General features: G+C 32.0%; 1 protein-coding gene across 1 annotated transcript in view; it reads left to right on the top strand.

Annotated features, from left to right (window-relative positions):
* Nucleotides 1-17,975: 17,975 nt before the first annotated feature.
* LOC129740893 (neuropeptide Y receptor type 2) overlaps nucleotides 17,976-24,528 on the top strand; it is a 513,355-nt gene continuing 506,802 nt past the window's right edge. Inside the window, exon 1 of the mRNA XM_055732539.1 lies at nucleotides 17,976-18,573. The gene's annotated coding sequence lies outside the window, so the exon portion shown is untranslated. The remainder of the gene's footprint in view (nucleotides 18,574-24,528) is intronic.

The following is a 24,528-nucleotide window of genomic DNA, read 5'->3' as shown; positions in this document are numbered from 1 at the left end:
ATTCGTTTTATATTAATAAAAAAATGTTAAAATCTAGAATGAGAACTTGAGATTTAACAGTAAATCAATTGAGTTGAGTTTCAAAGCTCCAGAGTTCTGAATCATATATCATTATTTTAATGCAGGATAAAATTTAGATTCAACGTTGCATTTCTGAATCACTATTCAGAAAAATATATATCAGAACAATAATGAAAATGTTTAAAAATCTGTTTTAAATTTAAAGCAATTTTCATCAAAAACTTATCTCAAATATTTGCTTTTTCTGACTAGTTAGTAGTTAGGTGCAAAATTCAATCATAAAATTTCGTTGTGGTAACCTTTCGCGGATATGAAGAAGATCTGAATTAATAGAGAATTAAAACATTTCTGAAAATTTTCGGCTATTCATCAACAAGCGTAGTATTTTCAATAATAAAATGACAATTATTAAGAATGATTTCAGAATGTTTAAAAAAAATCGTTATTTTTTTTACTTCTTAATATACAAAATAAGAAATTCAAAATGGTTAAAAAAGTTTTAATTTCTTTTCTTACTTAGATTTGGTTCAATGAGACCAAATTGGAGGAGAACAGCTATGTACAGCGTTTTTCAAAATGAACGGTTTTTCACTAGATATTAATGTTTCTTTTATTGGTCGATTTCTGAAAATTTGTAAAATCTCCACCCACTCCCCTTCCCCCTAAAGAGCGAGCTCTAGGACCGCGCCTTGCGCACCCTGGATAAATAATGCAAGGAGATTTTTTTTATTGTCTGACAATTGCGGGGGGTCTTTAGATTTTCCAAAAATAGTAAACATTTGGTTTATTTTTACGACTTAAAACACATGCATTTTTTCAGATGTTTTAGTTTAGATTTTTCGAGTTAGATTTGGTAAGGTTTTTTTTTTAATAAAATAATACCATATTTCAATTACTTTATTATTGTTCAACGGAAATTATAAAACAGCACATCAAATTGCATTAAAATTTCATCAGCTTTTCAAATAAAGTATTAAAAAAAATTATGTTATAACCTTAAACATGAAAAACTCTAAATAAGCTTTAAATGGTGTCATTGTATAGCCCAATTCATGATGAGACTTTCATCTGAAGACACCAAAGTGGATCAATATCTTCTTTATGAGTTATGAAAGAAATAATGACAATAAATAATCACACAGACCAATTTTGTCATATTTGTCATTTTTGTTATGTTTGTGATTTTTGTCATTTTAATCATGTTTGTGATTTTTGTCATTTTTTGTCATGTTTTGTCATCTCTGTCATTTCTGTCATTTCTGTCATTTCTATCATTTTTGTCATTTATGTCATTTTTGTCATTTTTGTAATTTTTGTAATTTTTGTCATTTTTGTCATTTTTGTCATTTTTGTCATTTTTGTCATTTTTGTTATTTTTGTCATTTTTGTCATTTTTGTCATTTTTGTCATTTTTGTCATTTTTGTCATTTTTGTCATTTTTGTCATTTTTGTCATTTTTGTCATTTTTGTCATTTTTGTCATTTTTGTCATTTTTGTCATTTTTGTCATTTTTGTCATTTTTGTCATTTTTGTCATTTTTGTCATTTTTGTCATTTTTGTCATTTTTGTCATTTTTGTCATTTTTGTCATTTTTGTCATTTTTGTCATTTTTGTCATTTTTGTCATTTTTGTCATTTTTTGTCATTTTTGTCATTTTTGTCATTTTTGTCATTTTTGTCATTTTTGTCATTTTTGTCATTTTTGTCATTTTTGTCATTTTTGTCATTTTTGTCATTTTTGTCATTTTTGTCATTTTTGTCATTTTTGTCATTTTTGTCATTTTTGTCATTTTTGTCATTTTTGTCATTTTTGTCATTTTTGTCATTTTTGTCATTTTTGTCATTTTTGTCATTTTTGTCATTTTTGTCATTTTTGTCATTTTTGTCATTTTTGTCATTTTTGTCATTTTTGTCATTTTTGTCATTTTTGTCATTTTTGTCATTTTTGTCATTTTTGTCATTTTTGTCATTTTTGTCATTTTTGTCATTTTTGTCATTTTTGTCATTTTTGTCATTTTTGTCATTTTTGTCATTTTTGTCATTTTTGTCATTTTTGACATTTTTGTCATTTTTGTCATTTTTGTCATTTTTGTCTTTTTTGTCATTTTTGTCATTTTTGTCATTTTTGTCATTTTTGTCATTTTTGTCATTTTGGTCATTTTTGTCATTTTTGTCATTTTTGTCATTTTTGTCATTTTTGTCATTTTTGTCATTTTTGTCATTTTTGTCATTTTTGTCATTTTTGTCATTTTTGTCATTTTTGTCATTTTTGTCATTTTTGTCATTTTTGTCATTTTTGTCATTTTTGTCATTTCTGTCATTTTTGTCATTTTTGTCATTTTTGTCATTTTTGTCATTTTTGTCATTTTTGTCATTTTTGTCATTTTTGTCATTTTTGTCATTTTTGTCATTTTTGTCATTTTTGTCATTTTTGTCATTTTTGTCATTTTTGTCATTTTTGTCATTTTTGTCATTTTTGTCATTTTTGTCATTTTTGTCATTTTTGTCATTTTTGTCATTTTTGTCATTTTTGTCATTTTTGTCATTTTTGTCATTTTTGTCATTTTTGTCATTTTTGTCATTTTTGTCATTTTTGTCATTTTTGTCATTTTTGTCATTTTTGTCATTTTTGTCATTTTTGTCATTTTTGTCACTTTTGTCATTTTTGTCATTTTTGTCATTTTCGTCATTTTTGTCATTTTTGTCATTTTTGTCATTTTTGTCATTTTTGTCATTTTTGTCATTTTTGTCATTTTTGTCATTTTTGTCATTTTTGTCATTTTTGTCATTTTTGTCATTTTTGTCATTTTTGTCATTTTTGTCATTTTTGTCATTTTTGTCATTTTTGTCATTTTTGTCATTTTTGTCATTTTTGTCATTTTTGTCATTTTTGTCATTTTTGTCATTTTTGTCATTTTTGTCATTTTTGTCATTTTTGTCATTTTTGTCATTTTTGTCATTTTTGTCATTTTTGTCATTTTTGTCATTTTTGTCATTTTTGTCATTTTTGTCATTTTTGTCATTTTTGTCATTTTTGTCATTTTTGTCATTTTTGTCATTTTTGTCATTTTTGTCATTTTTGTCATTTTTGTCATTTTTGTCATTTTTGTCATTTTTGTCATTTTTGTCATTTTTGTCATTTTTGTCATTTTTGTCATTTTTGTCATTTTTGTCATTTTTGTCATTTTTGTCATTTTTGTCATTTTTGTCATTTTTGTCATTTTTGTCATTTTTGTCATTTTTGTCATTTTTGTCATTTTTGTCATTTTTGTCATTTTTGTCATTTTTGTCATTTTTGTCATTTTTGTCATTTTTGTCATTTTTGTCATTTTTGTCATTTTTGTCATTTTTGTCATTTTTGTCATTTTTGTCATTTTTGTCATTTTTGTCATTTTTGTCATTTTTGTCATTTTTGTCATTTTTGTCATTTTTGTCATTTTTGCCATTTATGTCATTTTTGTCATTTTTGTCATTTTTGTCATTTTTGTCATTTTTGTCATTTTTTTCATTTTTGTCATTTTTGTCATTTTTGTCATTTTTGTCATTTTTGTCATTTTTGTCATTTTTGTCATTTTTGTCATTTTTGTCATTTTTGTCATTTTTGTCATTTTTGTCATTTTTGTCATTTTAGCCATTTTGGTCATTTTTGTCATTTTTGTCATTTTTGTCATTTTTGTCATTTTTGTCATTTTTGTCATTTTTGTCATTTTTGTCATTTTTGTCATTTTTGTCATTTTCGTCATTTTTGTCATTTTTGTCATTTTTGTCATTTTTGTCATTTTTGTCATTTTTGTCATTTTTGTCATTTTTGTCATTTTTGTCATTTTTGTCATTTTTGTCATTTTTGTCATTTTTGTCATTTTTGTCATTTTTGTCATTTTTGTCATTTTTGTCATTTTTGTCATTTTTGTCATTTTTGTCATTTTTGTCATTTTTGTCATTTTTGTCATTTTTGTCATTTTTGTCATTTTTGTCATTTTTGTCATTTTTGTCATTTTTGTCATTTTTGTCATTTTTGTCATTTTTGTCATTTTCGTCATTTTTGTCACTTTTGTCATTTTTGTCATTTTCGTCATTTTCGTCATTTTTGTCATTTTTGTCATTTTTGTCATTTTTGTCAATTTTGTCATTTTTGTCATTTTGGTCATTTTGGTCATTTTGATCATTTTTGTCATTTTTGTCATTTTTGTCATTTTTGTCATTTTTGTCATTTTTGTCATTTTTGTCATTTTTGTCATTTTTGTCATTTTTGTCATTTTTGTCATTTTTGTCATTTTTGTCATTTTTGTCATTTTTGTCATTTTTGTCATTTTTGTCATTTTTGTCATTTTTGTCATTTTTGTCATTTTTGTCATTTTCGTCATTTTTGTCATTTTTGTCACTTTTGTCATTTTTGTCATTTTCGTCATTTTTGTCATTTTTGTCATTTTTGTCATTTTTGTCATTTTTGTCATTTTTGTCATTTTTGTCATTTTTGTCATTTTTGTCATTTTTGTCATTTTTGTCATTTTTGTCATTTTTGTCATTTTTGTCATTTTTGTCATTTTTGTCATTTTTGTCATTTTTGTCATTTTTGTCATTTTTGTCATTTTTGTCATTTTTGTCATTTTTGTCATTTTTGTCATTTTTCTCATTTTTGTCATTTTGGTCATTTTGATCATTTTTGTCATTTTTGTCATTTTTGTCATTTTTGTCATTTTTGTCATTTTTGTCATTTTTGTCATTTTGGTCATTTAGGTCATTTTGATCATTTTTGTCATTTTTGTCATTTTTGTCATTTTTGTCATTTTTGTCATTTTTGTCATTTTTGTCATTTTTGTCATTTTTGTCATTTTTGTCATTTTTGTCATTTTTGTCATTTTTGTCATTTTTGTCATTTTTGTCATTTTGGTCATTTTGGTCATTTTGATCATTTTTGTCATTTTTGTCATTTTTGTCATTTTTGTCATTTTTGTCATTTTTGTCATTTTTGTCATTTTTGTCATTTTTGTCATTTTTGTCATTTTTGTCATTTTTGTCATTTTTGTCATTTTCGTCATTTTTGTCATTTTTGTCATTTTTGTCACTTTTGTCATTTTTGTCATTTTCGTCATTTTTGTCATTTTTGTCATTTTTGTCATTTTTGTCATTTTTGTCATTTTTGTCATTTTTGTCATTTTTGTCATTTTTGTCATTTTTGTCATTTTTGTCATTTTTGTCATTTTTGTCATTTTTGTCATTTTTGTCATTTTTGTCATTTTTGTCATTTTTGTCATTTTTGTCATTTTTGTCATTTTTGTCATTTTTGTCATTTTTGTCATTTTTGTCATTTTTGTCATTTTTGTCATTTTTGTCATTTTTGTCATTTTTGTCATTTTTGTCATTTTTGTCATTTTTGTCATTTTTGTCATTTTTGTCATTTTTGTCATTTTTGTCATTTTTGTCATTTTTGTCATTTTTGTCATTTTTGTCATTTTTGTCATTTTTGTCATTTTTGTCATTTTTGTCATTTTTGTCATTTTTGTCATTTTTGTCATTTTTGTCATTTTTGTCATTTTTGTCATTTTTGTCATTTTTGTCATTTTTGTCATTTTTGTCATTTTTGTCATTTTTGTCATTTTTGTCATTTTTGTCATTTTTGTCATTTTTGTCATTTTTGTCATTTTTGTCATTTTTGTCATTTTTGTCATTTTTGTCATTTTTGTCATTTTTGTCATTTTTGTCATTTTTGTCATTTTTGTCATTTTTGTCATTTTTGTCATTTTTGTCATTTTTGTCATTTTGGTCATTTTGGTCATTTTGATCATTTTTGTCATTTTTGTCATTTTTGTCATTTTTGTCATTTTTGTCATTTTTGTCATTTTTGTCATTTTTGTCATTTTTGTCATTTTTGTCATTTTTGTCATTTTTGTCATTTTTGTCATTTTTGTCATTTTTGTCATTTTTGTCATTTTTGTCATTTTTGTCATTTTTGTCATTTTTGTCATTTGTGTAATTTTTGTCATTTTTGTCATTTTTGTCATTTTTGTCATTTTTGTCATTTTTGTCATTTTTGTCATTTTTGTCATTTTTGTCATTTTTGTCATTTTTGTCATTTTTGTCATTTTGGTCATTTTTGTCATTTTTGGTCGTCTGTTTTGTCATTTTGGTCGTTATTTTTATCTTTTTGGTTGTTTTTCTTAGTTTTGTCAATTTTGGCACTTCGGAGAAAGAGAATAGAAAGTAGAAGGAATGACTAAGGAACAAACAAGTTTTGTTTTCACAAAAGAACTAGAAACTAATTTCGAGACCAAACCAAAGCACAATTGCGAAGCTTGTCGTCAACTTTCTCAAAAGCTAATCAAACAATAGAATTCACACACATGCCACAATCAACTGAACGACACGGAACAGAGTTGTGTGCTATTATTAGTTGGTGGAGTTTTCCGTTTATAGAACACAGTTTTCTTTCACCGCCGTCGCGTGTGCCGAGCGGAATTTTCATTAAAAGCTTCAATTGTTAGGAATCTGCAGCAGAGAAACGTGTGTACGTATATCTACTTCACTTCTCCAGCAATGTTATTCTGAAGGTACCTACATGTTTGTCAGTGGAACAAACTTGCACAAGAAGACGCCAGGCAGCCAACAACATACCGAAATGTTCCACTCCCGGTTTTCTGAGTTTGGCTTGGCTTGGCCGTGGCCGTGATATAAATCAAAGTGAACAGCAACAACCTCGTCTCTTAGCCGCCATTCTGGATCAGGAACAGCATCAGCACCAGACCAGATGGATGAAGATCTCTCGCTGATGCGCTTACACATTTTAAAGCACCATTGTTGAATTTGTACATACATATCTACTACTTACATTCAACAGCTAGGTACCTTCCTCGAGAGATTTTTTTACAGAAGACGATGCCATGCAGTTCAGTTTGTGCAAATTGAAATTCTCTAAGCTTTTTTGACAGAAAGAGAAATATTTATATGAAGAAAGTGCTCAAGGATGCACGTTTGTATTCATGAGGATGTCAGATTGCACGCGAGGATGTTTGTATGTTACAGAGGTAGGTTTTACAGTTCCAAAAAGAAAGAAGAAATTGTTGAAAAAATAAATTTTTGAAAAAAAAATTAAAAGATGAAGAAATTTTTAAACTACAGAAATCATACAAATCTAAAATTCTAAAAATTTAATTTTATTAAAAATTTAAGAAATTTCAGAAATTTTAGAAATTTCTTGGAAAATTTTAGAAATTTTAGAAATTTTAGAAATTTTAGAAATTTTGGAAATTTTAGAAATTTTAGAAATTTTAGAAATTTTAGAAATTTTAGAAATTTTAAAAATTCAAAAAATTTTAGAAATTTTAGAAATTTTAGAAATTTTAGAAATTTTAGAAATTTTAGAAATTTTAGAAATTTTAGAAGCTTTTGAAATTTAAGAAATTTTAGAAATTTTAGAAATTTTAGAAATTTTAGAAATTTTAGAAATTTTAGAAATTTTAGAAATTTTAGAAATTTTAGAAATTTTAGAAATTTTAGAAACTTTAGAAATTTTAGAAATTTTAGAAATTTTAGAAATTTTCGAAATTTTAGAAATTTTAGAAATTTTGGAAATTTTAGCAATTTTAGAAGTTTTAGAAATTTTAGAAATTTTAGAAATTTTAGAAATTTTAGAAATTTAAGAAATTTTAGAAATATTAGAAATTTTAGAAATGTTAGATATTTTAAAAATTTCAGAAATTTTAGAAATTTTAGAAATTTTAGAAATTTTAGAAATTTTAGAAATTTTAGAAATTTTAGAAATTTTAGAAATTTTAGAAATTTTAGAAATTTTAGAAATTTTAGAAATTTTAGAAATTTTAGAAATTTTAGAAATTTTAGAAATTTTAGAAATTTTAGAAATTTTAGAAATTTTAGAAATTTTAGAAATTTTAGAAATTTAAGAAATTTTAAAAATTTTGGAAATTTTAGAAATTTTAGAAATTTTAGAAATTTTAGAAATTTTAGAAATTTTAGAGATTTTAGAAATTATAGAAATTTTAGAAATTTAAAAAATTTTAGAAATTTTTTTGTAAAGAAATGAATCCAACTTAGATGAAATTTCAGGGACTAGAAAGGGAAAATTGATGTTGAAAAACATGCGAAAAAAAACACCGAATTTGGTTGGATATCCAAATACGGCAAACGCATCATTTCTCATCATAACTGACAACCCGTGCAGTATATGAGAAGGCAATGCAAATCTTGCCGTGCCTAAAATATCCAAATTTGAGTCCAACTACCGTAAGATGAAAAGATGGGAATAGAAATAGACCAAGAAAAATGATTATGATCACATGGGAGAACTATTCCCTTCATTCCGATAGACATCGACACTCAACCAGTACAATATTCATACGCCAGGTTGGTCTCCTGTAGTAGAATGTTAATACATGGGCCCCGGAGAGGCGCAAGATGTGGGTTCAAGTCTCACCGGGAGACAAGGCGAATTTTTTTTCGCATGTTTTTCAACATCAATTTTCCCTTTCTAGTCCCTGAAATTTCATCTAAGTTGGATTCATTTCTTTACAAAAAAAGTTTCGCTGACTGAATGTTTGAGTCAAGACCCATCTTTGGGTCACAGTTTAAAAATAGAAAATAAGGCGGTGCCAAACACCGAATTTGGTTGGATATCCAAATACGGCAAACGCATCATTTCTCATCATAACTGACAACCCGTGCAGTATATGAGAAGGCAATGCAAATCTTGCCGTGCCTAAAATATCCAAATTTGAGTCCAACTACCGTAAGATGAAAAGATGGGAATAGAAATAGACCAAGAAAAATGATTATGATCACATGGGAGAACTATTCCCTTCATTCCGATAGACATCGACACTCAACCAGTACAATATTCATACGCCAGGTTGGTCTCCTGTAGTAGAATGTTAATACATGGGCCCCGGAGAGGCGCAAGATGTGGGTTCAAGTCTCACCGGGAGACAAGGCGAATTTTTTTTCGCATGTTTTTCAACATCAATTTTCCCTTTCTAGTCCCTGAAATTTCATCTAAGTTGGATTCATTTCTTTACAAAAAAAGTTTCGCTGACTGAATGTTTGAGTCAAGACCCATCTTTGGGTCACAGTTTAAAAATTTTAGAAATTTTAGAAATTTTAGAAATTTTAGAAATTTTAGAAATTTTAGAAATTTTAGAAATTTTAGAAATTTTGAAATTTTTGAAATTTATGAAATTTCAGAAATTTTAGAAATTTTAGAAATTTTAGAAATTTTAGAAATTTTAGAAATTTCAGAAATTTTAGAAATTTTAGAAATTTCAGTTATTTTAGAAATTTTAGAAATTTTAGAAATTTTTGATATTTTAGAAATTTTTACAATTTTAGAAATTTTAGAAATTTGAACGGCTGTAAAATTTTAGAAATTCAAAAATTTTTAGAAATTCCAAAAATTTAAAATATTAATGTTTTTTAGATTTTTAAAATTTTTAAATCTTTGGAAATTTTAGAAAGTTTTAAAATTTCAGGAATGAAAAAAAAAGAAAATTTTAAAAATTTAGGAAATTATAAGAAATTGAAATTTTATGAAACCTATAAGAGTCTTCACTCGATTGAAACCCAAAGCATATAAACAGGATGTTAATTTAAATTTTATAATTCACAATTGTGACACTTCAAACATATACAAATTTTTTTGAACAAATTTGAAACTTGAAATGGTTAAAAGTTAATGACAGGAGCTTATCGAAAGCTTAGGCTATAAATCTGTTCCACAATGTTATTTAGGAACATCTCTCCGAGAGCGGCTCCATAGAGTTGCACGTGCTAGTTGCGTGGGTGGCTGCCCATATTGTGGTGTGGCCAGGCTGTGACGATTCAGCTTTTGGGTGGATTGGTGGGTGGTGTGAGTTTGAGGAAGTCTGGCGGCTGTTGGCTGGCTGGTCGGTCGGCTGACGTGAACTTTGCTTAGGATTGGCGACGAGCCGTCCCTCCGTCCGTCCGTTGAGTTTTTCCGGTGGGTGGTGGTTCACCACTTGTTGAGTTTATGTTTTGATTCACCAGAGCAAACCGGAGCTGCTGAGAGAGTTTTGGCCCTCTGGATAGCAACAGATGCCAGGGTTTCTCTGGAGAGTTTCACTCTCCAGATTTGCTTCGGGATTTTAGTACAAGTCCTCGGTACAGTGCTGCGAGACCCAACAATGAAAACCAGAGTTAAAATTCAGCTTCAGGAATTAAGAATGCAGAATTTCAATTCTTAACAAGCTGGAAGTGTGTACATGTACATCAAGGAAATTTAAAAAAATGTTATCATATGTGTAACGAACGGGTAGAAAGAAAATTTCAGTACGTTATACAATATTATGATATTGTACAAAATAAAAAAAGGTCTTTTCCAATCCAATCCCGGTAACTGCTGGAGTAAGGCAAGGATGTATCCTATCACCGCTACTTTTTCTCATCGTAATGGATTAGATCTTGACTGGATCGATTGACTGTAGACCAAACCCAGGATTGCCGTGGAATCCTTCGACAATGGAGCAGCTAAACGACTTGGACCTGGCAGACGATAATGTTTTGATCGCCCAAATACATCCGGATATGCAGAGCAAAAGCTCCAAGGCAGCAGGCCTCAAAATCAATGTCGGAAAGACCAAGTCGATGGAAATTAACATCAGAAAATCTTTCCAATTTCGAGGTTACTTTGCATCAGATTGAGAAAGTGAAGAGCTTCCAGTATCTTGGCAGCCAGATAACGAACACAAACACATAATGGATCACATACTGCATTCCTTTTTTTAATTAACCCTAATCATACTTCTTCCGAGTATATGATGGCTAGCATCTTACAAATGCCAAAACCGCCAGCCCACGGAAAGTTTACTACGTATGTCGTGACCGAGATTCAATCTCATGACCATTGTCTTAGAAGATTTGAAGGCTATCATCTACGCCACGGGCTGCGGCTAACGCCTGATTGTGGATTAAGAAACATTGAAACCCGGATCAGAAAAACCAGATTTTTACAAAACGAACACAAACACGTACAGGATCTCAATGAAACTTGAAGTTTCCTCGAAGAGATTCCTTTTACTTAACTCTAAGCGTACATCTTTTGATGGCATGATGGCTAGCATCTTACAAATGCTAAAACCACCAACTCACAGAAAGTGTACTATGTATGCCGTGACCTGGATTCGATCTCATACCCGCTGGCTTAGAAGACTTGAAGGCTATCCTCTACGCCACGGGCTGCGGCAATTTGCAGATTTGCGTTTGAGAGTCTCCGAAACATGTGGCGGTTACGTCAGATCTCTCTATGAATAAAAATCCGAATCTTCAACTCAAACGTTAAATTCGTATTGTTGCACGGGTGCGAAACTTGGTACACATATCTGGTGACGACGCCAAAACTTCAACCGCGATTAGTGGCCTGGTAACAGGATCTCAAACGTGGAACTACATCGCCGGTGTCATCAAAAGGCACTAGAAATCGAGATGTGGGGGCGTAAAAGTACCTAGATGGATTGGGCACACACTGCGAAGAAGCTGAAAACGAGATTAGCAGAGAGGCACATAACTGGAATTCAGATGGGCCTCGAAGAAGACTCCTTTGGGTTGATTATCATGATCATTGATGATGTTGACAATAGACGGGTTGATAAAATTATTCCGCATAATATAAAGAATATAATGGAAGAAATAGAGTAGAATATAAAGAAGAAAACATTCAAATACGTGCTTGTGTAACTGCGTATTAAGTTTACATCGGCCAATAATAGTGCTTTTTGGCTTGTTCGGATAACAAAAGAATCCTCAAAGCAGCGATATTTAGTGTTGCAGCTTTAAGCTAAAATAGTTTATATATTATTAATGTAGAGCTCTAAAACAATTGTTACTGGAAACTTACATTTAGTTTTTTATTACTCGGGCTCTCACACTTGCTTGTTCTGATCGGCTTATGACCATCTTTGCTTCTTAATTTTCGTCCAAAACCTAAGTTTTAAGAACATAATTGTTAGGCTAATAAATTTAGAATATAAAATTAGTACCTACGATTACAAGACGGTTATTTTCATATAATTTAAGCTGATAGAATAGTCCTGAACTTTGATTTCCAGGTTATTTGCCTTGGTCGTGACCTATTTGTTTTAAAATTCATGTTAGCAAACAAATCGCTCTGTGGATCCATTTCGTACTCACTGTTTCACCTGTTAGAGATATAAATCAAACTTAACAAGTCACTCTCGTACTTTTAAGATAAAGAAATACTTTTAATTTTCAACCTCTCTGTCCAACGCATGCTAGAAATTTCCAACTATCTTTCGGTTGTTTTGTTTATGTTTTCCTCCCGTTCGTGATGGCCTATCTCGCGCGCACTTTCTGACAAGAGCTGCCGAGTCGCGCAGTTGATACACGCTCAACAGCTCCCATCCGTAAACCTGGCCCGGATCCACTATCAGGAGCCACCGGTTCAGCGTTACCAGCAGTTTTAAAGGTTGTATAATGAGGGGCACTCTCTGGACCCACTGTCTGGTCTCTGTCAGCAATCTCTAGCACAGCCAGATTCGCCGTTCCACGTCGAAAAACACCACCCACCAGGCACCAGAAACGATCGGCTTCTCGATGATTCCTCGCACCCAGGCCTTGCCTCAACTGCCTTCGACCATGCAGACGAGATCCCCTTTCTTTAGAGGATTTGTTTCGGAGAACCACTCGGACCTTTGGTTGACTGTTGGTACGTACTAGTTGGCACATAGTAGTCAGGAGAACTTCGTCGTTCAATCGACGCCCATCGTCTAAAACGGTCATGAACTGTTTCACCGAGCACACCATCTTCTCCCACGCCCCTTCTATGTGGGGTGTTTCAGGTGGGATGTAGTGCCAACTCGTGATAGCAAACGTAAATTCATCGGCACAAACAGCATCAATTTCTCGTACTTGTTGGATTATCTCCTTACTCGCACCTAGTAAGTTCGTTCCGTTGTCCAAGAAGTATTCGGAGGCTGGACCATGGCGGCTGATGAAACGGCGGATCGCCGTGATGCATGATTGTGCGGTAAGACTGTGGACAATTTCCAACAACTATGCACGTGAACACCGTTACCCAGCGTTTTTCTCAGCGGCGACTAACGATGACTTCAACAGGACCCAGGTGGTCAAGACCCACGAAGACAAATCGACGTTTAAAGCGAGTCAACCTTTGTACAGGTAGTGCAGCCATTCGAGGATTTATCGGTAGACATTTTCGGACCTTACACCACAGACAGCTTCTTTCGGTTCATCTTATCAAATGAGTAAGACCGCGTATTACGAAACGTTACTTGATTTCATTCTTCACCGTCTCTCGAAATCCATGCCTAAACCTTTCATGGTCCTGTTGAGTTAACATAATGTAACATAATGAGATCTCTGTAGAATTATCGGAAATCGAAGATCGAAGGGAAGGAACTCCGCCTTTTCAGAATGACCTTTCATCCATAACACACAATCCGCGTCTATCAAGGGGACTATCTAGCTTGTAGAGAGGGTTAGACTTTTCTATGTAGAGGAAACCAATTTTACCAATTTGTTATAGGTTCTGCGTTCCTTTTCGTCGCTGTACGATTCGCTCTGAGCCAACCGGAAGAGAGCATTTTCTGCACATCGATGCTGGCCTTGCCGCAACGGAACTAATACAAATGGAATTGATGAGCTTTCAAGCTTTGGAGACGATGGGACAGCTTCGATGGGTTTGCCAGTAACTCTGTGTCAGCAGTTGAAGATGAATCGGAAAATGCACGCCACTATGCGAACTGAAATAATCAATTTAGAAAATTTCTTCACGTCGATAAACCAACTCGGGAGCTCAATACAGTGGATAAGGTGTTAAGGCCATTCCGACGGCTGCTGGTACAGGAACTCCGGCCCACAGAACCATGAACCTGCGCTTGAAAGATTCGGAAGACGACCCCATTTGGTGAGCGAATCTGCTACATTTCGCTTGGTCGACGAAAGGTTAATAATGGCGTTGATCGTATTGAATCCAAGAGAGAACGGTTCAAGAATCACTCCAGCAGGAAGTTTTATGAATAATTAGGAAGGGAATGGTTGTTCCTAACGGTGTGACCTAGGTTCGCTCCTAAGACTGCTGCCTTCAGTTCAAGCCGGGGAACAGAAAGAAGTTTTATCGAGCCATCACCAACGAACGTTTTACGGCATCTTTCAACATGATGCCGAGAACTCGTTCGTAATTCGTCACCTTGTATTGGTTCAAATGGATTGACTTTCTGGAGCCACCATATACTTTCAAAATTTCGAAGGACAGCGGTAGAATTAGACGTCTAGTTGGTGATATTGAATCCAAATTTCGAGTGGATCCAACGTACCTTCTCCTTCGGTGTAAAAACTGTCGTAGTAATCGTTGGCAAAATGGCCTGTGCTGCTGCTGGATAACTAGTGCACGCTAACTTTTGGCTACCCCTTAAAGGCGTAAAAATGACCCGTTATTGAGAACCTCCACGATCTGTCAAATAACGGGTCATTTTGTCGGGTCAATATTACCCCTTATTTAGAAAAGCTCGAGTCCGCTTCAAAGGGGTAGTTTCAGATGTTGTAACATTCATAACGTTGTCATTTGTCGATAAGATGCAGCGATGAGAAAAATTGTAAGTATAATTGATTCTTAATAATGTATTCTTTCCTTTTTGGAATTACAATGTATTCATCTTATTATTTCAGAGCTGCGCAGTTCCAGATGAGCGCGACGAAAATAAGCCGTTGATTGAAGGTCGATTCCCATAGAAGGGAAAAATTTAAATTTTCAAATAATATGAAATTATTTTCGTCATTTAAATAAACCAAATAAAACTTATGATATCTTGTTGTGATTCATTTCCCTGCATTCATTTCCGATAAGCAGCTCCTAAAATTTCCACCACAAAAAGCCTTTCAAATAAGGGGTAGTCATCTGCTATAAGCATTTGGAATAAGGGGTAATTTTCATCCGCTGAAGCGTTATCAGGCTGAGTACCCCTTAAAGGGTACAGGGGCTTTATCCGGAAAAAGGAGTTCTCCCAGTCTTATTGAATAACGGGTCAAAAGTATTCGTTAAGGGGTAGCCAAAAGTTAGCGTGTGGAAAAGTGCTGAGCATTCTAGTTCATGACGTATTTCGCCGAGCATGGAGAACTGGCAGCGCTGAAAGTGGCCACGTTCATGACAAAAACGGTAGATGATCGTCTTGCGGGAACCGGAAGAGAAACCTTTGCGCCCTGCTTGTCTGCGTCTCTAATCCTGAGCTGATGGTACATCTCTTTGATGTCATCTCCCACGGCAACTTGTCGCTCTCGAAACTATCTCATCGAAAATAACTCATCTAGATAGGAAAAAATTTAATATCGAAATAAATCATCTTGATGTAATTTAGTTTTCCTCTTCTGATCGGGATGGCAGATTAAATTTTACTCGTAGGATGTTAAAATAGCTCAAATTATATCAAAAAGTCTTTGCAATCATAACTAAATGATATCAACCGTTGTTCTAATTTAAACAAAATGGTAAAAAGCTCATTGAGATAGTATAAAGCAACTTAAAATCTTATTGGAATTTTATGTAAAAACAATGTCGGTAACTGATGGGAATCGAAATCTACTGCTCTACCTGAGCTTGTTAGGAAGTGGATGTTTATTTTGCAACTTATTCTTCATAGGCAGATGCGGGCTGCTTGTTTAGGGGACGTTTTTCAAGCACGCGAAGACAGACAGCCATTTGGGAATTTGGGGAAATGGGAATTTATATAAGTTTACCTGATTACTGAAATTTTGGTGGATCGGAATCAGACTATTCGAACTTAAATAGACAGCTGTTTGCATGAATTAATTGAAATTGGACAATGATAATTTCTATAGGTTTACTGGATGAATTAGAATAGGACTATTGGAATTTGAAAAGGGATGCGTAAGGACGGACAGGCTGTCGACTTTGAGTGTCATTCAGATGAATTGGAATATTTACCTGATACATTGAAATACGAATGACTTGGAATAGGATTATCGGGATTTGAGAAAGAATAAAGGCTACAAATTTCGATGAAGCAGGCAGATCAAAACAGAGAAAAACTACAGTACTCTCCAGCCTTTTTCATTCGATTCATATTCTGTCAAATATTGTATACAGATTTAAAATATAAATGAAATCATGTCTTAGAAATTATTATTCTCATTCATTTAGGTTAATCAATAAATTTAATCCTAAAGCTCTCAAAAGTGCGTTTGATAAAATTGATTTTATCAATAGTAGATATAATTCTGTTTTCAGAAAAACCTAAGCAACAAATCTCATATCAAAACTTTAACTGAATCAGATATAAATATCTCGCTGAGATAGGTTTGGGTAATGGTTTAGATATGCTCTTCTGATCGGGTATAATTTTTTGTTATAAAACGGCCCCCCCTCTTACTAACCCAAAATTAGGAAAAATACCCTCGGCACATAAAAAATTTATAAGTAAAATGCTATAATAAAACCATTCGTGATTTAAAAATTTTAAAATAATTTGAGATAAATGTCTTAACATCCTTTTTAACATCTGTAAAATGATAAATTCAAATACTAATATAAACTTCAGAACTGAAACACGTCATCAAGATAATGAAACCACACGATTCGCTATTTTGCAATTTATTTTTTTTCTGTAAAATTAAGGCATACAATTCTTACCCTTCGTATCATGAATCACCTATAATGTTACGGTTTTAAGCAAATTAGCTTAGCTTAGCTTGATTGACTACTCACATCCACCTGTATCATTATCAATTTTCACAAAATAATCTGCATTGAAAATTTTTTTACTGCTAATGAATGATATCATTTTTGTCCCTTTTTTAGGCGTGGCTTGGCCTAGTAGAACGAATTCCACATCGCCAATGGTTGCCTCCTCGTGATTGACCGAGGCCATCAATTTTGTTCGAAGGTCAAAAAAATGATGCTTAGGGTTGATAACTCATTCTCATTGTACAAAACTGATGATCTCTCTTTTAACATCAATAACTGTTCCAGCCGCGTTCTAGGAATCAATAGGTTGATCGGAAAAAAATAGAAAAAAGGATGAAAGAACTAGTTTGTGCATTAGGACTGAGATCACCTCTGCATCATAGCAATTTTTTTTTAGGATGCGTGATCAGGAGACACTGTTGACTAGTTTGAAGATCTCTATAAACAATCATTGCTATCCTACACTCCTGCTGAGTTCTTGAGAAATTTGAAATTTAATATTTGATTGATGGACATGTTTCTATGTTACTTTTCAACACACAACTTTTACAAATTCTATGGTAGACATCGATCTAATCTGTTGTTCTTATCCAAATATGAACACTTTTTCTCAAATATACTGGGTCCAAACAATGGATTAATTGACGAGTAAGCATAAACAATTATTATTATTCCCGGTCTTGAAAATGGCTACACATTAAATTAAACGTTGATCGGTGCAGTAGTTTCCAAAAATTGCTCGAATTGTGTCAAATTTTTGTTAATTTTGTATGGGAGCCCCACTTTTTGGATTTGGAGGAGCTTGAAAGTATTATAGAAACCATTCACGGTCCTGAAAATGGCTACACATGAAATTGGTAGTATTTGAAATACTCATAAATTGTGCATGTAATTTGATCAGATCAGATTTGATTTACAATACCCCACGTTGGCTTGAATTCCAGGGTAACCGAAAAATCTTATATGCATAAGACACACATGGACACGAGAACCTAGCAATATTCAAAATTTGGCAACCCATGACAGTCTCGAAAGTGTGTTTGGCGCGAATGGAACGTTTTAGTACAAAACCTGACCATGCTTTCCGAAATGTCTGTTAACCATCTCTCCCAACTCCCCTTGCCTTGCCCCTCCAAAACGACCGGGAAACGGACCCATTATCGGAATCACTCCGTCCATGTCGTCGTCGGGGGAGGAATGATCGAAATTTCACGGAGGTCTCGAATTCAGTGTCGATTCAGCGCGCGATTCGAACGGTCGTGAAATTGTGTGCCCTGCCGTTGCCGAATGGTGGTGCTGCGCGCATTCTGGAGTCGCGTTTTGGTGCTTGCCGCCAGAAAGTTGAATGGGATTCGTGGTTTGTGTTAAAATTTAAGATTGATTCCACCAACCCCCCTCAATCCCTTGTGTCTGTCCCCATCTTGGAAGTCATCGCGAAATTTTTCGGTCCGGCCTGGGAGGGATAAATTTAGATTGATTTCCTTGCTGCTGCTACTGTTAAGTGAAACAAGAGCGTTTCCCCAAAGTGGGAATACCGAAGATCAGCAGAGAAGGTGCATGTGGAAATTTCCCAAAGTGTTAATTAAGCCTTCGAGAGCGTTGGCAAGAAGTCTGGCTCGCTTGCTGGATGGGTGGCCCCCTTTAAGTGGTTTAGAGCTAGCCAAGTCTTGGAATGAATAAGATGCTACCAGATTCTCGTTAGGTGATAAGTGATAGACAGGAATTTGCCGGGTCGTGGAATTTTCGACATTCGCCGGAAATTTAGTTCAATTTCCGAGTTTCAGCATCTATAATTCATCGGATACTTAGGCAACTATCAGTCGGAGCTGAGGAGAGATAGAAACTCTTGACCAGGTAATTTAATCAAATTGATCCATATTGGGAGGGATGGGTCAGAAAAGGAATTCCATGAATTGAATCATTATGAATTAATTAAGCAATACTTTCTCTGAATGCAATGGTTTTTTAAACTACTATTTTCACTTTAAGTTTTAAGCTGATGGAATATACTTTCTTACTTACTTAAGGGGGAATATACTTTCTTACTTACATCATTTTAACGATTTTTTTCTAGAGCTATCATTCAAACAAATGTATTCAAATTTTTTGCATTATACAAAGCATTGTTAAAAGAACATCTAGTTATTTTTTCGTAGAAAAATATTGAAAAATGAGCCGGTGACGGAGCACTTTCGAGGATGCCTTTTAGGAAACAGGATTTGCGGTGGACACTGTATCTCAGCACAGAATCATCTGAAGTCAAAAAATCAGAGCAAAATATTTTCAATAGATGTTTTTCTGGACTCCAACGTTTTTATTTAACTTAAAAAAAATTTTATGAAATTTTTGTGGCTGTTTGAAGTAAAAACTACGATTTTTCACGAAAAAATCCGGCATTTTTTATCTGTAAATTCTCCCCAAAGTAAAAAAAAAAGAAAAACGTTGGGGTCTGGTATTTTATATGTAGAAAATATGTTCCAAATTTGAAAAGAATCGGATAAGTAGTTTTCAAATGACGAAATCCACGGACTTTAAAAATGTGCTTTCGAGAAAAACGCGTTTGAAGTTTCTGCTCTTGCTTTCTTGCAGTATTAGATAGGATGAGATAAAGGCCTATAATTTCTACAGTTTTGCTTCAATTGACTTGAAAATTTGACACAACATTCTTGAAATGTTTTACAATAAGAAAATAAAAAATAAAAAAATCGAAATTTTTAAAGTGTTAGACCCTACCACCCCCCCCCCTTAAGTAAGTACATTCCATCAGCTTATAACCTAAAATGAAAATTGTAAATAAAAAAACATTGCATGGAATATGCAGAGAAAAGATTCCAAAATCACAAAAACCTATGATTCATGAAGTTTTGGAAAAAACACACTGCTCATATTTTCTATGATTTTTTGTCCATTCTAAAAATAATGTCTTATTTTTTGCTAAATGATGCAATTGGATGAAGAGACAAACGTTAAATTAATCATAAAGCTACAAAATAAACGGTTTAACGTTGAAATCTATGGATTATTATAAACGTAAAATCTGCCTGATCGTAATGCAACCAAAACAATAAAACATTAACTGAACTCACCCGAACTAGGAAGATACAATTGTTTGATATCAGCTATTTTTTCTTAGTATTTATCAATATATCCGTTTCGTTTTTATTAACTATGTTCTACAAAAATGTTCCATTTTGAGTGTCTCAAAACTTTTACTAAAAAACCTTGCATGTTTAAGCTTTGATCGAAAAGATATCGTAAATTTATTTTTTTTTATTTTTGATTCTAACTTTTTATGGTAAGCTTCTACAACGTCTTGAACAAAGTTACCAAACGAAACTTTTTACAATCTAAAAACTTGCTCATGACATGACAGCTCCAAAATGAAAATTACAAATTTCATTTCTAGGTGATTCAATCAATTGTATCAAAAGCTCATTTTAAAGTACTAAGTAAGTAATGTAGGTAAAATGTCTTGAAGTCTTAAATGCTTCGTTTTGGCGTAAACAATTTTGATCGCCTTTTTGTATCGTTTTCCATTGTGTGAAAAAAGTGAATATCTGCTTGATTGGGATGTTTTTGTTTGTTAAATCATCAATGAATGTACGTTAGGGTGGCAGCCAAACGGGCCATGTCTACTTTCACAAATCACAATAGATTTTGTAGAAAAAACTGGCGTGTGCAAAATTTCAGCTCTATCGGTCTTGATTTAGGAGGACCTCAAATCGCTCAAAGTTTCGTTTTTCTGTACCCTAAAAATTGACCGAAACAACAAAAATCAGAAAAAAATCGAAATTTTATTATTGATGCCAAATGACTTAAAAATGCATTAAACGTTAAAATCTGGTGCTATCTTAAAATTTTTTTTTTGTCAAAAAACGATTTTAGAATTTTTTTAAACAAAGAAGGGGGACCAAAGGAAATCCAGAAAATCGAAATTTTTATTTCGATGCTCAATGATTTAAAAATGCATGAAACGTCGAGATCTGGTGTTATCCAGCAAAAAAAAAAAAAAAATTGGCCGAAAATCGATTTTCTGGGACTTCTGAGCCGTATTGCGGAAAACCGGTCGTTTACACAAGACAACAACACATTTTGACGTTTTATGTGTTTAAGTAATTTTTCATTACAATTGAAATTTCGATTTTTCCGATTTATTTTGGTCCCCCCATTGGTAATTTGTAAAAGTAGAAATCCGAAAATTTGAGCGCTTTGTGGCCCGAAAACTATGGAAAAATTCCGGGAATTCCCAAACAAAATAAATCGAGATAAATTTTTGAGAAATTACGCAACCTAAATTGGAAAAATAGGTCATAGTCAATAAGAAAAATTATTGTTCTACCTTGGTATATAGCCGATTATTCTTTTCTAAAGATTGTTTAAGGGGGGGGGGGGGGGGGGGGTAGGGTCTAACGGCTATAAAAAACACCATTTTCACGATTTTTTTCTAGAGCTATCGTTCATACAAATGTATTAAAATTTTTTGAATTATACAAAGCATTGTTAAAAGAACATTTAGTAATTTTTTCATAGAAAAATATTGAAAAATGAGCCGGTGACGGAGCACTTTCGAGGATGCCTTTTAGGAAACAGGATTTGCGGTGGACACTGTATCTCAGCACAGAATCATCTGAAGTCAAAAAATCAGAGCAAAATATTTTTAATAGATGCTTTTCTAGACCCCAACGTTTTTATTTAACTTAAAAAATTTTTTATGAAATTTTTGTGGCTGTTTGAAGTAAAAACTACGATTTTTCACGAAAAAATCCGCCATTTTTCACCTGTAAATTCTCCCCAAAGTAAAAAAAAAACAAAAAAGAAAAACGTTGGGGTTTGGTATTTTATATGTAGAAAATATGTTCCAAATTTGAAAAGAATCGGATAAGTAGTTTTCAAATGACGAAATCCACGGACTTTAAAAATGTGCTTTCGAGAAAAACGCGTTTGAAGTTTCTGCTCTTGCTTTCTTGCAGTATTAGATAGGAGGAGATAAAGGCCTATAATTTCTACAGTTTTGCTTCAATTGACTTGAAAATTTGACACAACATTCTTGAAATGTTTTACAATAAGAAAATAAAAAATAAAAAAATCGAAATTTTTAAAGTGTTAGACCCTACCACCCCCCCCCCCCCCCCTTAAGTAAGTACATTCCATCAGCTTATAACCTAAAATGAAAATTGTAAATAAAAAAACATTGCATGGAATATGCAGAGAAAAGATTCCAAAATCACAAAAACCTATGATTCATGAAGTTTTGGAAAAAACACACTGCTCATATTTTCTATGATTTTTTGTCCATTCTAAAAATAATGTCTTATTTTTTGCTAAATGATGCAATTGGATGAAGAGACAAACGTTAAATTAATCATAAAGCTACAAAATAAACGGTTTAACGTTGAAATCTATGGATTATTATAAACGTAAAATCTGCCTGATCGTAATGCAACCAAAACAATAAAACATTAACTGAACTCACCCGAACTAGGAAGATACAATTGTTTGATATCAGCTATTTTTTCTTAGTATTTATCAATATATCCGTTTCGTTTTTATTAACTATGTTCTACAAAAATGTTCCATTTTGAGTGTCTCAAAACTTTTACTAAAAAACCTTGCATGTTTAAGCTTTGATCGAAAAGATATCGTAAATTTATTTTTTTTATTTTTGATTCTAACTTTTTATGGTAAGCTTCTACAACGTCTTGAACAAAGTTACCAAACGAAACTTTTTACAATCTAAAAACTTGCTCATGACATGACAGCTCCAAAATGAAAATTACAAATTTCATTTCTAGGTGATTCAATCAATTGTATCAAAAGCTCATTTTAAAGTACTAAGTAAGTAATGTAGGTAAAATGTCTTGAAGTCTTAAATGCTTCGTTTTGGCGTAAACAATTTTGATCGCCTTTTTGTATCGTTTTCCATTGTGTGAAAAAAGTGAATATCTGCTTGATTGGGATGTTTTTGTTTGTTAAATCATCAATGAATGTACGTTAGGGTGGCAGCCAAACGGGCCATGTCTACTTTCACAAATCACAATAGATTTTGTAGAAAAAACTGGCGTGTGCAAAATTTCAGCTCTATCGGTCTTGATTTAGGAGGACCTCAAATCGCTCAAAGTTTCGTTTTTCTGTACCCTAAAAATTGACCGAAACAACAAAAATCAGAAAAAAATCGAAATTTTATTATTGATGCCAAATGACTTAAAAATGCATTAAACGTCAAAATCTGGTGCTATCTTAAAATTTTTTTTTTTGTCAAAAAACGATTTTAGAATTTTTTTAAACAAAGAAGGGGGACCAAAGGAAATCCAGAAAATCGAAATTTTTATTTCGATGCTCAATGATTTAAAAATGCATGAAACGTCGAGATCTGGTGTTATCCAGCAAAAAAAAAAAAAAAATTTGGCCGAAAATCGATTTTCTGGGACTTCTGAGCCGTATTGCGGAAAACCGGTCGTTTACACAAGACAACAACACATTTTGACGTTTTTTGTGTTTAAGTAATTTTTCATTACAATTGAAATTTCGATTTTTCCGATTTATTTTGGTCCCCCCATTGGTAATTTGTAAAAGTAGAAATCCGAAAATTTTAGCGCTTTGTGGCCCGAAAACTATGGAAAAATCCCGGGAATTCCCAAACATAATAAATCGAGTTAAATTTTTGAAAAATTACGCAACCTAAATTGGTAAAATAGGTCATAGTCAGTAAGAAAAATTATTGTTCTACCTTGGTATATAGCCGATTTTTTTCTCTAAAGATTGACAAAATTTTATTAAAAAAATGATTTTCAAGAAAACCTTGTGCTACAAGTGAAAAACAACGAAAATGTAAAAGTAAACAATATCAACAAATAAACACCACAAGAAAAGATGGAATGCTCTATTTAGCAATATTCATCATTAAGAACTTCCGTTTCGCAAAACGTGGACAGTAGAAATGACACTTTTTGAAACATAAGTGCAGTGATGCAGTTATATGAAAATTTACTATATTTGATGAATAACCTGAAGTCTAGCAAATCAACTTTTATCGATAGTAAAAAATCTTTCTTTATTTTATCCAATTTTTGCAGCAAGAAGAGTCAATTATGTTGGTTAAAATACTGCAGCGCCTGTTCGATTTTGGCAATATTCGTTTTTGGCTACATCCGTTTAAACCGTTTTTAAGAGATTTCATAGTCTGATGTCATTTCTTTGGAAGATCTAGCTTCTTTTGGAATCATAAGTCAGGAAGCGCACCACAAACTGTTATTCCATGAAACGGAGAGTTGATGAGAGTTTAACCGTTCGTTTCAGGCAACATAAAAAAATAGTTTTCAGTCATTTTTTTTTTCTTATTTCTTATTTTAAATTAATCAAAATCATTGTTAAACATATTATATATGCATTAAATTTATTAATTTGGCTCAATTATATTAGTTCAACGCAGTAGAAAAAAACAATTCTTTATTTTACTGCTTAGAATAACCATAATTTTGCCAAGAAATAAATTTTATGGTAATATTTTGATTAATTTCCTGTAGTTTTTTCGATTAAAGTCATTTATATTAACAAGTTATTATTTAAACAATCTGCTGCAGTAATTTTGACTAAAGTAAAACAATTTTTGCGTTAGTGGAAATAATTTTGTTCACCTTTAACTAAGAAATTTATGCAAATGATGTCAAAATTCTTAAAAATAGTTTGATTTGATTAAAAAAGTTTAATGTTTAAAAAATCGTAACAATATTGTAAATATTTTTTAGGTTCAATAAATGCTCATTTAATTTTTGAGATATTTAAATAGTTTTATATGTTTTACAATAAAGA

The sequence above is a fragment of the Uranotaenia lowii genome, chromosome 2 (assembly GCF_029784155.1).
Source record: "Uranotaenia lowii strain MFRU-FL chromosome 2, ASM2978415v1, whole genome shotgun sequence".
Lineage (NCBI taxonomy): Eukaryota > Metazoa > Arthropoda > Insecta > Diptera > Culicidae > Uranotaenia > Uranotaenia lowii.
This window is presented reverse-complemented; position numbering and strand designations above follow the sequence as displayed.